At 42.7% G+C, this 14,443-nt stretch overlaps 2 pseudogenes; both read right to left on the reverse strand.

The window, feature by feature from the left end:
• Positions 1 to 5,772: 5,772 nt before the first annotated feature.
• Positions 5,773 to 8,741, reverse strand: LOC120360112 (protein deacetylase HDAC6 pseudogene; annotated as a pseudogene).
• Positions 8,742 to 9,029: 288 nt separating this feature from the next.
• LOC101037936 (protein deacetylase HDAC6 pseudogene) lies at positions 9,030 to 9,392 on the reverse strand (annotated as a pseudogene).
• Positions 9,393 to 14,443: the final 5,051 nt, after the last annotated feature.

The following is a 14,443-nucleotide window of genomic DNA, read 5'->3' on the forward strand; positions in this document are numbered from 1 at the left end:
CGATATGGAAAACTTCATTTTTGTGAGAAGAAATATCCAGCCCTTATCAGCTGTTAGGGCTGAGATTAAGGACCTTTTCTCAATCTGTTTAAGAATGAGGCAGAAACAGAGCCAATGTGACAGGTGAGCAGGGTTGACTGGATATTCCGGTGAGAGAGCTGGTGACATCAAAGGGAGACTGAAGGTGGTGTGTGTGCCGCACCTTGTTCACTCCACAGATGTTTGTTGCATGCCTGCCATTTTCTAGGCAAGGTCTTAGGCACAGAACACATCACATGCAGCAGGTAACTAAGCCACAGGGTAAAAGGAGTAGAAGCTTTGGTGGTAGGCAAGTCCCAGCACAGTCACTAACCAGCTAAGTGGGCTTTGGGCATGTGACTTAACCCCTCTAAGCCTCCAGTTTCTCATCTCAGAGAGACATAATGAAGCCCAGCTCTGAGGGTCACTGTGAGGAATAATGTACGTAAAGTGCCTCACCCATAGTAGACACACACTAAAACAGTAGTAATAACCCTCTTCATTGTTAAGGATTTAATTCATTTTAGAAAGCTCATGCTCAGTTTCTTCACAGTGCAGCACAATGCCAACTTCCTTCCATGTGTTTTTCCAAGTTTTCTACAGAATCTAGATGTTCTACTGTGTTTTCTGGAGGATGCTAAGTATCAGTGGATTCCCAGGAAGTCAAATTCTACATTTCTAGACTTTACACACCTCTACTCTTCTCTTTCCTCCCACATGGTGTGGTTGATGTGACAGTTAATCCTGTGTGTCAACTGGGCTGGGCCACAGGGTACTCAGATGCTTGGTTAAACATTGTTCTTGATGTGACATGAGGGAGTTTCTGAATGAGATACTACATTGGAATTCATAGACTGAGTAAAGCATATTGTCCTTCTTAATGTGTATGGGCCCCCAGTTAGTTAGTTGAAGTCCTGATTATAACAAAAATCCTCATCTTCCTAAGAGTCTGAGGGAATTCCTTCTGTCTGACCACCTTGCCCTGGGACATATTCTTTTTCCTCCCTCAGACTTGAACTGAAACACTGGCTCTTCCTGGGTCTTGACTCCACCGGCTTTTAGACCAGAACTTACACCATTGGCTCTCCTGGTTCTCAGGCTGTTAAACTTACACTGGATCTGTACCATCGGCTCCTCTGACTTTCCATCTTGCCAACTACAGATTTGGAACTTGTCAGCCTCCATAACTGTGTGAGCCAATTCCTTATAATACACACACCACACACACACACACACGCACATGCGCACACACACATACACAAACGCACACACACACCACACACACGCACACACATGCACACACATGTGCGCACACACACATGCACACACACGCACACACACACCACACACGCACACACCACACACATGCACACGCACACACCACACATGCACACATGCACACACACACACACACGCACACACCCATACATGCACACACACACACACACACACACACACACACACACATCCTATTAGTTCTGTCTTCCTGGAGAACTCTGACTTAAACAAATAAGGGTACTGAAAAACAGAGATGGAAGCTTTCTAAAGTTATGCTAGTGCCCAAGAAAGAAGAAAGGATATTTCCCAACTCTCTTGGTTCTCAGTTCAGAGTTGCTTTTGTATAATTCTTCATGCTGCCTCCCGTAATAAAGACTACTTCATAATTAAAGAGGAAAGAATGCAGATTAGCAGTCTCCTTCACAAAATGACATGAAACCTAAATTTGGTGGCCATAACCCTACCAAAGACAGGCCCTGCCAATAACCAAGACAGGGGTGTGGCCTGCCCTGTATTCAACACATAGTGTATACCCTGTGTGATCACCTGTATCTCTTTTAATCTGCATAAAAAAACTATACTCTTGTCTTCATTTTTAGATGAGGACACTGAAGAAAACATAATCAAGGCCACAGAACTAGTAAGTTATAAGGCCACCTCTGCCTAAATCCAGAGCTCATATTCTCTCCATGATGACAGACTGACTCTCTAACACTGTGCCAAGGCATGGATAAGACAGACTCCAAAGTTTCTTTTCCAGATTCCTAGTAGAGAGCTTAAGAAGCCTGAGGATGTATGAGATGGCTGAGGTCTGTGTATAAACCTGATTCGGAGCTGCCAGCTTCTTTCTGTCTGTTACTATCATCAGCCACATGTGTCTGCATGGTACACATGAGTCTGGGAAGATGCCGGGGCCTGGCAAGCAATGTTTGCTTTACAGCCAAGCACATCTGCTTCCTGCAGCCTTTCAAACCCTTGAGCTACTGACTGCTGGGCTGGTGGATTATCTCCCTTCAGACCTGGTGCTGCCTGTGTCCCCTTTCCAGGGAAGAAAGAACTCTCTCTCTCTCTCCCTCTCTCTCTCTCTCTCTCTCTCTCTCAATCTCCACCCTCCCCCCCGCTCTCTCTCCCCATGCTTTCTCTCCTCCTGCTACTTGCCAACCCCTTTCCTGCTTCTTCCTCTCTCCTCCCCTCCTTCCCTTTCCTCTTTTAGTGTGAACTTTATTCTCATTTTACGAAGCTATAAAAACACAAGCATGCTGTTTTGAATGCTTTTTCCTGAAACTTGTAGACCGGCTTCATTCTGTTCCAAAGTCCTATGCCTCTCTCTGACCTCCATGTTTAACCCTAAATTCGGTACCCACTTTCCTTTGCTGCTTTTTATTTCTGCAGAATTTTTACCAGGTCCTAAGCACTAGTGTGTGTTCTGACTATGCTCTGTTGTTTATCATGCAAATAGGATTTCACATTGAACATGTTTTTAATTTGATAGATGCCCCCGTTGTTTGTCATGCAAGAAAGATCTCATCAGCAGAACATCCTTTTCCTTAGCCAAGTCTGGTAACTTACCACATTTCCACAGTCACTCTAGTAACTTAGTCTTATTGTGGTTCGGGATTTGGGGGAATTAAAAGCACTTAGATTATAATCACTAAATTTATATGCCATAACATTTTCATATGCCCATATGAATATTTCTCTTTCATGGATTTTTAAATCGTGAAAAATAGAAACCTGTGTGGGTATTTTGTATATTTAGATACACATATATACATACATGTATTTATACACACAGATTCCATCTATACAAAGTACACCTTTGCAATTTTCCTTTCTTTTGAGACAGGGTCTTGCTCTGTCATCTAGGTTGCAGTGCAGTGGTGCTATCGTGGCTCAATGCAACCTCCGTCTTCCAGGCTCAAGGGATCCTCCCTTCTAAGCTTCCCAAGTAGCTGGGACTACAGGCACACACCATCAGGCCCGCCTAATTTTTGTAATTTTGTAGAGACAGATTTTTGCCATGTTGCCCAGGCTTGTTTTGAACTCTTGATTCAAGCGATCTGCCTGGCTTGGCCTCCCATAGTGCTGGGATTATAGGCACAAACCACTGTGCCTGGCCTATGCACATATTTCAATGCTATGCACCTGCAAATATTTTTCGTTTTTATTTATATTCAGGAAAATAATAATTTTTTGTTTATAAAGAAATAGAAATTTAGTTCCTAGTGGGAGGTTTCAGATGCTGAGAGCATGATCAAGAGTAGAGGTTTGGCTTTTCAGGATGCTATTAGTTTGGATGGTAAAATTTAAGATGTTAAGATGTAACACCTTAACAGTCTATGAACAGAGGTAATATATGGTCCAGAGGAGCAGTAGAAATAAAGATATGCTGAGGAAGCGGGAGGTCAACCCAGGGGAACAGGAGAGGGATGCCTCATTATCTCAGGATAATTTATACAAGAAAAGGCCATTTAAAGAGAATCCACAATCATTGGGACACCTATTTAGAAAAAATAGTAAAACCGAGTTTGACTGAGAAAGTGCATGATAAATCAAACTAAAAATTACAAGTTTATCTTATTTAGAAGTGTAAGTTGCAAATGCAATCACAATCTAATACTTAGAATAAGCAAAGAATGGATCGAGTAGACTTTACTGTTTTAAAGGTGAGTAAATAATTTTTGTTATACACATATGAGATCCGGATAAAATGCTCTTCACTTTCCAGTGTTACTGTAAGCATTACCTTAAGGAAAGTACTGTTTCCTTTTATAGCATTACCTTAAAGTACTTACTGTTTTCAAAAGTATTTAGCACTTCACTCATTTTTCAAAAGTCTCTTCTTAATCTTTTAACAATCACATTATTCTCCCTGGAGATACTTTAGTTTATCTTTGTAGTTTGTCTTTTCCTCAATGGCTGTCTGGTTTAACCCTTCCATCTTCTTATCAATCGACACTTTTATGAGAATTGGGGCCTTTTCCAAGATTATTTCATTACTTTCATCCATTTTATGAAATCTCTTGTAAAATTCTCAGTCATTTTACAATTACTTTGTAATATATTCCTCAAGTTAGAAATACCATCTCTAAACAACAGGTACATTTATGAGAGCTGACAATCATTGAGCATTTAACCAATAAGATCTTGACACAATAGGTCAGGAAACATGCTAATATTAGAATAAAGGTGTATGTGAGGAATTACTCATTCTATATATGATTATTTCATTAGTCAATTTCAAAAATTAGTTTGACTTTCCCTTTCTTAGAAATTAAATGACTGGGGAACAAGTATAGGGAGAATTGAATAAAATATGACTTTCTGTCAAGAATATTTCTAAGAATTTCATTATAGATTGGAAGCAAGAGGGAGGTGTTCGAGATTCAGATATACAGGAAATAGACCAGAAAGCAGAAAAATGGATCAATGGCTTATTCCACGTTGCCTGAATGACATTTAGACTTTCTGAAGTTTGTTCCTGCTGGGGACTGATGTAGAGGTGACAGACATTTTGAATTATAATAATGTGGTAGATTAGGTTCCCAGGGAAATTCAATAAGTAAAGATTAGTGATGCAGCCTCATCAGAAGCCTCAACCAATCCTCTGGGGAGCACTAAGACTGGATGATCCTTCAGCATTGACTCAAGTTAAGAATCAGAAGTCCAAGTCTAGTTTCTACCCTTATATTGAGCAGTTATGAAGTGCAGACAGTCCAAGGAACAGGTTGTGAGTTTGGGCTGTATTTAGTGAAGGAAGTCTCCATAGGATGCTGATGTGTGAGGCTGTCTTCTGGATTACCCCTCAGAGCTCAAGATAAAAATAATGGTAGTAATAACTCATATTTATTGAGAGTTTATTATGCATCTGTGTAGTCTCTATTCAAGGTACTTTACCTGAAGTTTTAAAAAATTGTTATAGAAAACTTATAAGAAAGGTGTGATTATTATCCCTACTTTAAAGATGAATGAATTACAGTTTAATTAGTAAGTGGAAGAACACTAAAGTTACTGTATGTAGTTCAATGTTCTGTCCAACCGCCACCAGCCAGTCCATCTTCCCAAAGCCAACTACATGAGCTACCCTTCTTCAAATTACAAGTCTTCTTACATAGCATTGCCACTACCCTCCTTTTCTTTTGCTAGGTATACCTTTTACAGCACATTTCATTTTTATTCTTTCTTTCTTTATTTTTGGGAACAGCTTGTGCTTTATTATATATGCAACCTTGCCATGCCTGCCAGTTAACTCCCCTCCAGCTAATGTTATCCTCATGATATCAGCTCCCTCTTCGGGCCACTGAGTTTCCCCCCTTTCCTTCTGGGCTAGTGTAGTGGTGCCTCTCAAGCAGGCAATGGGCATAGGGAGATCCACAATTAATCATCGCAGCTCTCTTAAAAGTATTAAGACTTAGATGAGAAATTTTGGGGAGTTGCAAAGGATATTCAGGATGGAATGCAGTGGGAGGTTACCCCTCATCCAAGGTACAGGCTGGAATGAGCTACAGCTGGTCTACCGTGGACCTCAGAAGGTGAAGAGGGAGCGTATTCTGGGGTTTGGTGTGGGTGGGACATACCCTCCTCAGAATTGTTCTGGTGGGCAATGTTTTTCACATCTAGGAGAGCCTGGTGGTGGACATAGGCCTGACGGTAGTAACACCAGGTCGACAGGTGGATGTAGCTGAGGACTAGCGGATGTCCAGAGTTTCCGTGGTGTCAGAAAATGTAAGCATTGATGTAACAACCACAGTAGATCTGATGGCAAGAGAGACATACCCAATTCTCTTGGATTGTTCCATAGTCCACACAAGGTTGGGTCACGTCCAGGCCTGCTGCAGGTATGGGGCAAATTGCCACCAAATGGGGACACCAGGGCATTGGTGCCACAGCATAAAATATGGCCTGATTGGTGAGGCCCCTAGATCCCTGCATCAGCATCTAATCAGCCATGTCCTGACCTCCAGCTGCCTCTCCTAGTAGGTTCTCTTCTCCTGGGGCCTGAGATTCTGGGGTCCCCTGAGATTTGCTGCCTAGCTCCAAGGTCCTGAGACTGCCAATCAATGTACTGGGAGATATCTGGGGTGTAGATCCCTGCACAGGTGAGGATGGCGGGGAGGTCTAGTGGTCTGTGCTCGAGGCTAGAGGAGTTTGGATCAGCTCGGTGCCCCCTAGAGCTTCCTCTGACGTAGTCTGGTCCAGTGCAGCTCTCTGATTGGCTGCCTCTGAGGTGGTCTGGGCCAGCGTAGCTCCTACAGCCTCCTCTGAGGTAGTCTGGCCCAGCACGGCTCCCCCAACAGCATCCTCTGAGGTGGTCTGGCCCAGCATGGCTCCCCCAATGGCTGCCTTGGAGATGGTCTGGGCCAGCATGGCTCCCCCCCATGGCTGCCTCTGAGGACTGACTGGTCCTGAGTGAGTGCCACTACAGCTGGCTCCGACTTAGTCTGGCCTAGAGTTGACTCTTCCACAGATGATGCCGAGATGACCTTCCCCATGCCTGCTTCCAGAACCTTCTTTTCTTATGTGGTTGTCCACTCAGCTAACCTAGGTTTGGCTGGTTGGGGTGCCTTCTTGGTGACCAACTTAGAACTGGAGAGTCCCTCTTTGTCTTCTACCTTCCTGACCCGTAAGCTGGGCCAGTATCTATGACGGACTTGGATGGTCTCAGTGATTGAGGCCAGGAACCCTGGTAGTGGGGGTCCTGGCAGGGTGAGCACTGGTAAGGGTCTCCAAGGAGGGAGAAAGTGCAGGCAGCCATGGACTCTGAGATGGCTGTCAGGTTATAGCCACCCTCTAGGATAAGGATGATGTGGCCACTGGCAAGGACCATCAGCAGGTGGGTGAGGTGGGCATAAACCTCAGGTAACACCTGGCAGCTCCCCTGCAGGTCTCCCGTGCAGCATCAAAGCCAACACCAGTTCTGTGTTAAACTTATAGACAGTGGGAAGTACCAGGTGATGCCAGGCAGCTAAGCAGTCAGCATGACGTATGAGGAGCCCATTCCATGCCACATTGATGGTGAGGCCTGTGTCTGCAGCCCGGCCAAGCTGGCTGCTGGCACCCTCATCCCCCATAGGGAAGAAGGTGCCACGATCGTAGTGGTGCAGGGACACATATAGCACACTGGGGTCATCCTCAAACATGTGCTGAGTTCCATTACCATGGTGGACATCCCAATCCGCAATCAGGATCTGCAAGGCATGCCCACTGATAGCCTGAGCATGGCGAGCAGCCACAGCCATGGAGTTGAAAAGCGAAACCACAAGCTGCGTCCTGCTCCGCGTGGTGTCCTGGGGTATGTACCACAGCGGCACCATTCAGAACTTCTCCTGAGAGCACAGAATCCACCAGGCAGAAGACAGTGCCAATGGCAAGCTGTGCACAGGTGAAGGTGCTGGGGCAGTTGTAGATAGAGTCAAAGTTGGAACTCTCACGGTGCAGCTCCTGGGTTTTCATCTTCTCTGTGGCCTGGAGATACACTACGTACTCAGTACTGTGGCAGGTGAACAGTTCAGCGTCTGTGGTGGGGTGCCATGGCAGGGTGAGGCAGCACCCAGCAAGCCCCAGCTCCTCCAGACGGCACATGATCCTCATGATGCGCTAGGGTACCTTGGGGTGGTGGCTGTCCCACAAGTTGCAGTGATTCATCATACTTTGGTCAGAGACCAGCCCTGTGTGAGACTGTAGCACTGGCCATGTCAGGATTGGGAGCAAGGGCTCCCAGGTCCTTCCTCCTCACTCTACTCTACATTGTCCTCTTCCACGTTGTCCCCCTCCATGGTCTCCGTTGATCTCACAAGAACCTCCCAGAAGGACTCAAGGGCTTCCAGAGCACAGGAGACTGAAGCCTGGGCACTCCGGCAGCGGGCACCAGAGGACTCCAGTATGCGGCAAGGGTCTCCCAGAAGGGTGTGGAGCAAAGCACTGATGCCTTCCGCCAGGATGTGGAGATTGTAGCCACCCTCAAAAAACAGGGTCAGCTTGCCTCCTGCCAGACCCATGAGCAGATGGGTTAGCTGGGTGAACTGTGCTGGAGTGGCGGCCATCTCACCCTTGGGATCCCCTTGCAAGGTATCAAATCCAGCAGCCACCAGGACTAGCTGAGGCTGGAACTCAAGGATGACCAGCAGCAGGATGTGAAGGAAAGCAGCAATATAGTCAGTATCCCTCATCCCCACCTGGTTCCAAGGCATATTGATGGTATATCCTTGGCCTTGGCCAAAACCTGTGGTGGACCAGTTAGAGTCCTTCAGGTGGGGCCAGAACCTACCCTGCTCGTAGCGGTGGATGAAGAAATAGAGGACACTGAGGTTCTGGTTGAAGGTGAACTGTGTTCCTTGACTGTGGTGCACATCCCAATCCACCTTAAAGACCCTCCAGATGTGGTGTTTCTGTTGAGCGTAGAGGGCTACCACAGCCACATGACTGAATATGCAATAGCTGTCCATAAGACTGTGCTGGGCATGATGTCCAGGAAGCCTAATGATGCCATGCCATTCCAGATTTCAGCCCCCAGGACCACATCCACCAGCCTGATGACAGAGCCCGAGGCCAGGCAGGCACAGGAGTATAAGTTCAGATGAAAACAAACTGAGTCATAGGTGTCTGGTAGGACGCGGAATTCTCCCTTATTCATGTACTGCGTTGTTTCCATTAGATCAATATATTCTAGGCTGATAGATACATACCAATATATCTATCAGTATATTCAACATCAGCTCTTCCTTTTCAGTAAATCAGGCCTGAAAGGACACACAGCGATCTAGGAGGCCCTCCTGGATCAGTTGCTCCTTGATGGCATGAAGCTGCTCAAGGCTTTCCCAGAAGCTATCATCCCAGAGACAATGAAATACATTTAGCTGCTCATCCAACACTAAGCCAGTGCCAACCAGTGCTTCAGTCTCAAGGTTCAGATCCATCCCTTGCAGTCCCACGAAGAGATCTTCAATTGCTTGGCTAAGCTTCTTTATTTTGCCTTTCTTTTTTACCTGCGCTAGACGGAGGATGGAGCAGGGAACTGCTCCCTTTTTAATGTTTGGCTTTGAAGTGACACTGGGGGTTCTGCCTACTTCTTCACTGCTTGGTTGTGGTGGAATCATGGCCGGTTGAGGTCATAGTTGAGGAGGCTTCACCCCATCTCGGTTTGGGTGCAATGCCTTTCTCATTATTTCTTATAAGGAAGAAATAATTATTGTTCCACATTACAGAGGGGAAGAATAAATTTTATATGTTCACTCATTTGCTACATTAAAAAGTAGCTAATCAGCATTATTATATTTTAGAAATGGTACAAGGTTGGGGGAAGTCAGTAATAAATAAGTCAGACAACAGATGTTAGGTGACTTTCCCTTAAAGTCATAGACTTAGTGATGGGCAAAATCAGGGCTGACACTGGAACCATGTGATTCCAGAATCTTTGTCCTACATGACCCCTAAATCTTGGGTCTTTATTATAACCTTCTCTTGCCTGAATACAAAGGAAGAAAATGTTTTGTACAAATTTCCCTGGGAGCCCCCAGTCCTACACTGAAGACCCTAAAGGAGAGGTGACTTAATCAGCTTTCCTGACCTGATGCTTGTCTTCTTACTTTAATGCTTTACACATTTCCATTTGATGCTTTTAATAGTCAGCCAACAAAAGTAACAACAACAACAACAACAACAACAACAACAACAAAAAACAAAGGTCAACTGAAAATTATCTTGTTTATAATCAGCCTGAAATACTATGATTTGGGATTTTGGATAGACAATTTCAGTGCAACACCTGCTCCCAGGCAGGAGACTGAACCAAAATATCTTTAGTAGTTCTATCCCACCCTATGTGGGTGTTTTCTCCTTCAGAAAGTAGAGGACTCACTGAAATGGAAAAAATTCCAAGGTTGAATATAGGTGACACAGGTTTTTAAAGAACCTGAAGCAATTTAATACAGAATTTCTGCCTAAAGAATGAATTTGCATAGGTAATTTATGTTCTAAGTGGATGCCCAAAAAGTAAAGATTTTTCTTCTTTCCTTTTTGAGGTTCTCGGCTTGTTTTTTTTTTTTTTTTGGTTCATGTAAGTCAAGTGGTTCTACAAGTAGTTTCCTTAATCTCTGTGAATAAATTTTAGTTATGACAGCTGTATAAATCTTCCTTCCTCAACCATCTGAGCTAAATATTAAGAAACTATCAATACTTACATACAAAATGCAAGAATATAGACATCCTGGAACAGGAAGAAAGGAAATAATCGCGAATCCAATATTGCATATAATTGTGAATCTATCACCATTTATGAATGCCTTGCTTTCGTGCCTTATGTCAATTCCTTCCACATATATCACACAATTCTAAAATAATCATGGAAAGGATGAGTTCTACCATTTATTTTTATTGTGTTCCACTGTGTTCCAAAAGCTATACAAAGTATCTTATATAAATTATTTTATTTACTCTTTTCAATCTAAAATCAAGTTCATGTTGCCCAAGAACACCGAGATTTTAGTGGCAGAACCAGAATTTGAATACAGGTGTGTGTGTGTGTGACTAAAGATTGTTATTTTTGGCTGGGCATGGTAACTCATGCCTGTAATCTCAGCACTTTGGGAGGCTGAGGTCGGTAGATCACCTGAGGTCTGGAGTTTGAGATCAGCCTGGCCAACATGGTGAAATCCCATCTTTACTAAAAACACAAAAAATTAGCCGGGCATGGTGGCAGGAGCCTGTAATACCAGCTATTTGGGAGGCTGAGGCAGAAGAATCACTTGAACCAGGGAGGCAGAGGTTGCAGTGAGCAGAGATGTTGCCATTGCACTCCAGCCTGGCAACAAGAGTGAAACTAATATTTCCTCAAAAAAATAAAAATAAATAAAAATAAAAAAAGATTGCTGTTGCCATTAATCATGCTGGCTCACCATACTCTTTGTAAGTATACAGGTTGCTAAAACATTACTTTAATATATATGTCTCCATGCATTCTTGAGCAAGGAAGAGAGTTCTTAAAGGCACTTTTGCTTCTCAAACTCATACCATTACCTGGTGCTGAACTTGATTCTATGGGAATGAGCAGGTAAAATAAATATAGATTCTGCCTGAAAGGGATTTATGATTTGTGAGGAAATAGTACTTTGCCATTTACAGTGCTATGGCTTAAATTGCTAAATTTCATCATCCCTACTACCTGGTGAGGTAGAAAAGAGTAGGAATTGATTAATCTATGTTGAAGTTTCAGTTTCTTCATCTCTAAAATGGATTTTCATTTGATATAGTATCTGATACAGGATTGCCAAGGGTTATAGTAAACAGAATTACTTATTTCTTAACAATGTCATCTCATTTGTATATTTGCAAATATTATTATCAAGAAATGAAAATCACAAAGAAAGAGTATAATTGTGTAAATAGTATAAAGTGCTATTTCGGTTAAAGGAAAGTTAAGGAAGGAAAGGATGGAGGAACCATACAAAATTGTATTACAAGTCTTCCATGTTTAAAGCATTTTATTTATTCTGGTTTCACAGAGAGAAAAAGGCAAAGAGAAGTAAGCCATTTTGCTCAAGATTCCATAGTTAGTGATACAGCAAGGAATGAAATTCAAGCTTTTTTAACCCTTAATCCTGGATTCATTCTACCATATCACATGGCTATCCCCAGAAAAGGGTATTTATTGGAAGAGGAGCTTATTTCTTGGGCTCAGTGAGTACTGTAGTGTCACCTGTTAGGATAAAGACTAAATTTCTCTCTCTCTCCTTTTTTTTTTTTTTTTTTTTTTTGTAAATGTGTGTCATCGTGCAGATTGATGACAAGCAGTAGTGAATATCAAGGGATCAGTTTTCTGTAATTATAAAAGCTTTGGTCCTTTTTTGATTCTGCTAATATTAATTATTGGATCAGATTCTATGGAATAGAATAGAGTTGATAGAATAGACTCAGTTGAATTGAATATTTTCTATGGACTGGAAAATAAGGACACCTGTCCTAGCAGAGATGCTATATATTTTCTTGCTAAATACAAATATTAAGAAAGAAAAACCACTTTCTTTCATTCAGGAGATCAGTGTTTGTCAGACAAAAGCTTTCATACAAATCAAAGAATAGGTTTATTTATAGGTAAAAATGGAATGCTCACAAAAGTGAAGCATGGAAGTTGTAGTAGCCTCAAATTCCACTTAAGGAATATTCCTGACTTTCGTCTTTTTAAGCCCATGGCAGAATAGAACTTCTGATGCCTTTAAAATTTAGGCGAGGCTGGGTGAAAAAAAAAATATATATGTATATATGTATATATATATGTATATATATATTATATTATTTTATTTTTTTATTGCATTTTAGGTTTTGGGGTACATGTGAAGAACATACAAGATCATTGCATAGGTACACACATGGCAGTGTGATTTGCTGCCTTCCATCCCCTCACCTGTATCTGTCATTTCTCCCCATGCTATCTCTTCCCACCCCTCCATTCCCCTGTCCCTCCCCCATTTTCCCCCAACCGACCCCAGTGTGTAGTGTTCCCCTCCCTGCGTCCATGTGTTCTCATTGTTCAACACCCACCTATGAGTGAGAACATGTAGTGTTTGATTTTCTGCTCTTGTGTCAGTTTGCTGAGAATGATGATTTCCAGGTTCATCCATGTCCCTACAAAGGACGTGAACTCATCGTTTTTGATGGCTGCGTAATATTCCATGGTGTATATGTACCACATTTTCCCTATCCAGTCTATCATCATTGGGCATTTGGGTTGGTTCCAGGTCTTTGCTATTGTAAACAGTGCTGAAATGAACATTCGTGTGCACGTGTCCTTGTAGTAGAATGATTTATAATCCTTTGGATATCTACCCAGTAATGGGATTGCTGGGTCAAATGGGATTTCTATTTTTAGGTCCTTGAGGAATCACCACACTGTCTTCCACAATGGTTGAATTAATTTGTATTCCCACCAACAGTGTAAAAGTGTTCCTATTTCTCCACATCCTCTCCAGCATCTGTTGTTTCCAGATTTTTTAGTGATCGCCATTCTAACTGGTGTGAGATGGTATCTCAATGTAGTTTTGATTTGCATTTCTCTAATGACCAGTGATGATGAGCATTTTTTCATATATTTGTTGGCCTCCTGTATGTCTTCTTTTGTAAAGTGTCTGATCATATCCTTCGTCCATTTTTGAATGGGCTTGCTTGTTTTTTCCTTGTAGATCTGTTTTAGTTCTTTGTAAATTCTGGGTGAATATATATATTTATTTTTTTTACTTTTTTAATTGCATTTTAGGTTTTGGGGTACATGTGAAGAACATGCAAGATTATTGCATAGGTACACATGTGGCAGTGTGGTTTTCTGCCTTCATCCCCCGTTTGTATCTGTCATTTCTCCCCATGCTATCTCTTCCCACCCCCTCATCCCCCCATCCCTACCCCATTTCCCCCCAACGGACCCCAGTGTGTAGTGCTCCCCTCCCTGTGTCCATGTGTCCTCATTGTTCAACACCCACCTATGAGTGAGAACATGCGGTGTTTGATTTTCTGCTCTTGTGTCAGTTTGCTGAGAATAATGGTTTCCATCCATGTCCCTACAAAGGACGTGAACTCATCATTTTTGATGGCTGCATAATATTCCATGGTGTATATGTACTACATTTTTCCTATCCAGTCTATCTTCGTTGGGTATTTTGGTTGGTTCCAGGTCTTTGCTATTGTGAACAGTGCTGCAATGAACATTCGTGTGCATGTGTCCTTATAATAGAATGATTTATAGTCCTTTGGATATATACCCAGTAATGGGATTGTTGGGTGAAATGGGATTTCTATTTTTAGGTCATTGAGGAATCGCCACACTGTCTTCCACAATGGTTGAATTAATTTACATTCCCACCAAAAGAGAGCCCGCATAGCCAAGTCAGTTCTAAGCAAAAAGAACAAAGCAGGAGGCATCACACTACCAGACTTCAAACTATACTACAAGGCTACAGTAATCAAAACAGCATGGTACTGGTACCAAAACAGAGATATAGACCAATGGAACAGAACAGAGGTCTCAGATGAAATACAACATACCCACAACCATCTGATCTTCGACAAACCTGACAAAAATAAGCAATGGGGAAAGGATTCCCTGTTTAATAAATGGTGTTGGGAAAACTGGCTAGCCATGTGCCGAAAGCAGAAACAGGAC

The sequence above is a fragment of the Saimiri boliviensis genome, chromosome 3, assembly GCF_048565385.1.
Source record: "Saimiri boliviensis isolate mSaiBol1 chromosome 3, mSaiBol1.pri, whole genome shotgun sequence".
NCBI classification, from domain to species: domain Eukaryota; kingdom Metazoa; phylum Chordata; class Mammalia; order Primates; family Cebidae; genus Saimiri; species Saimiri boliviensis.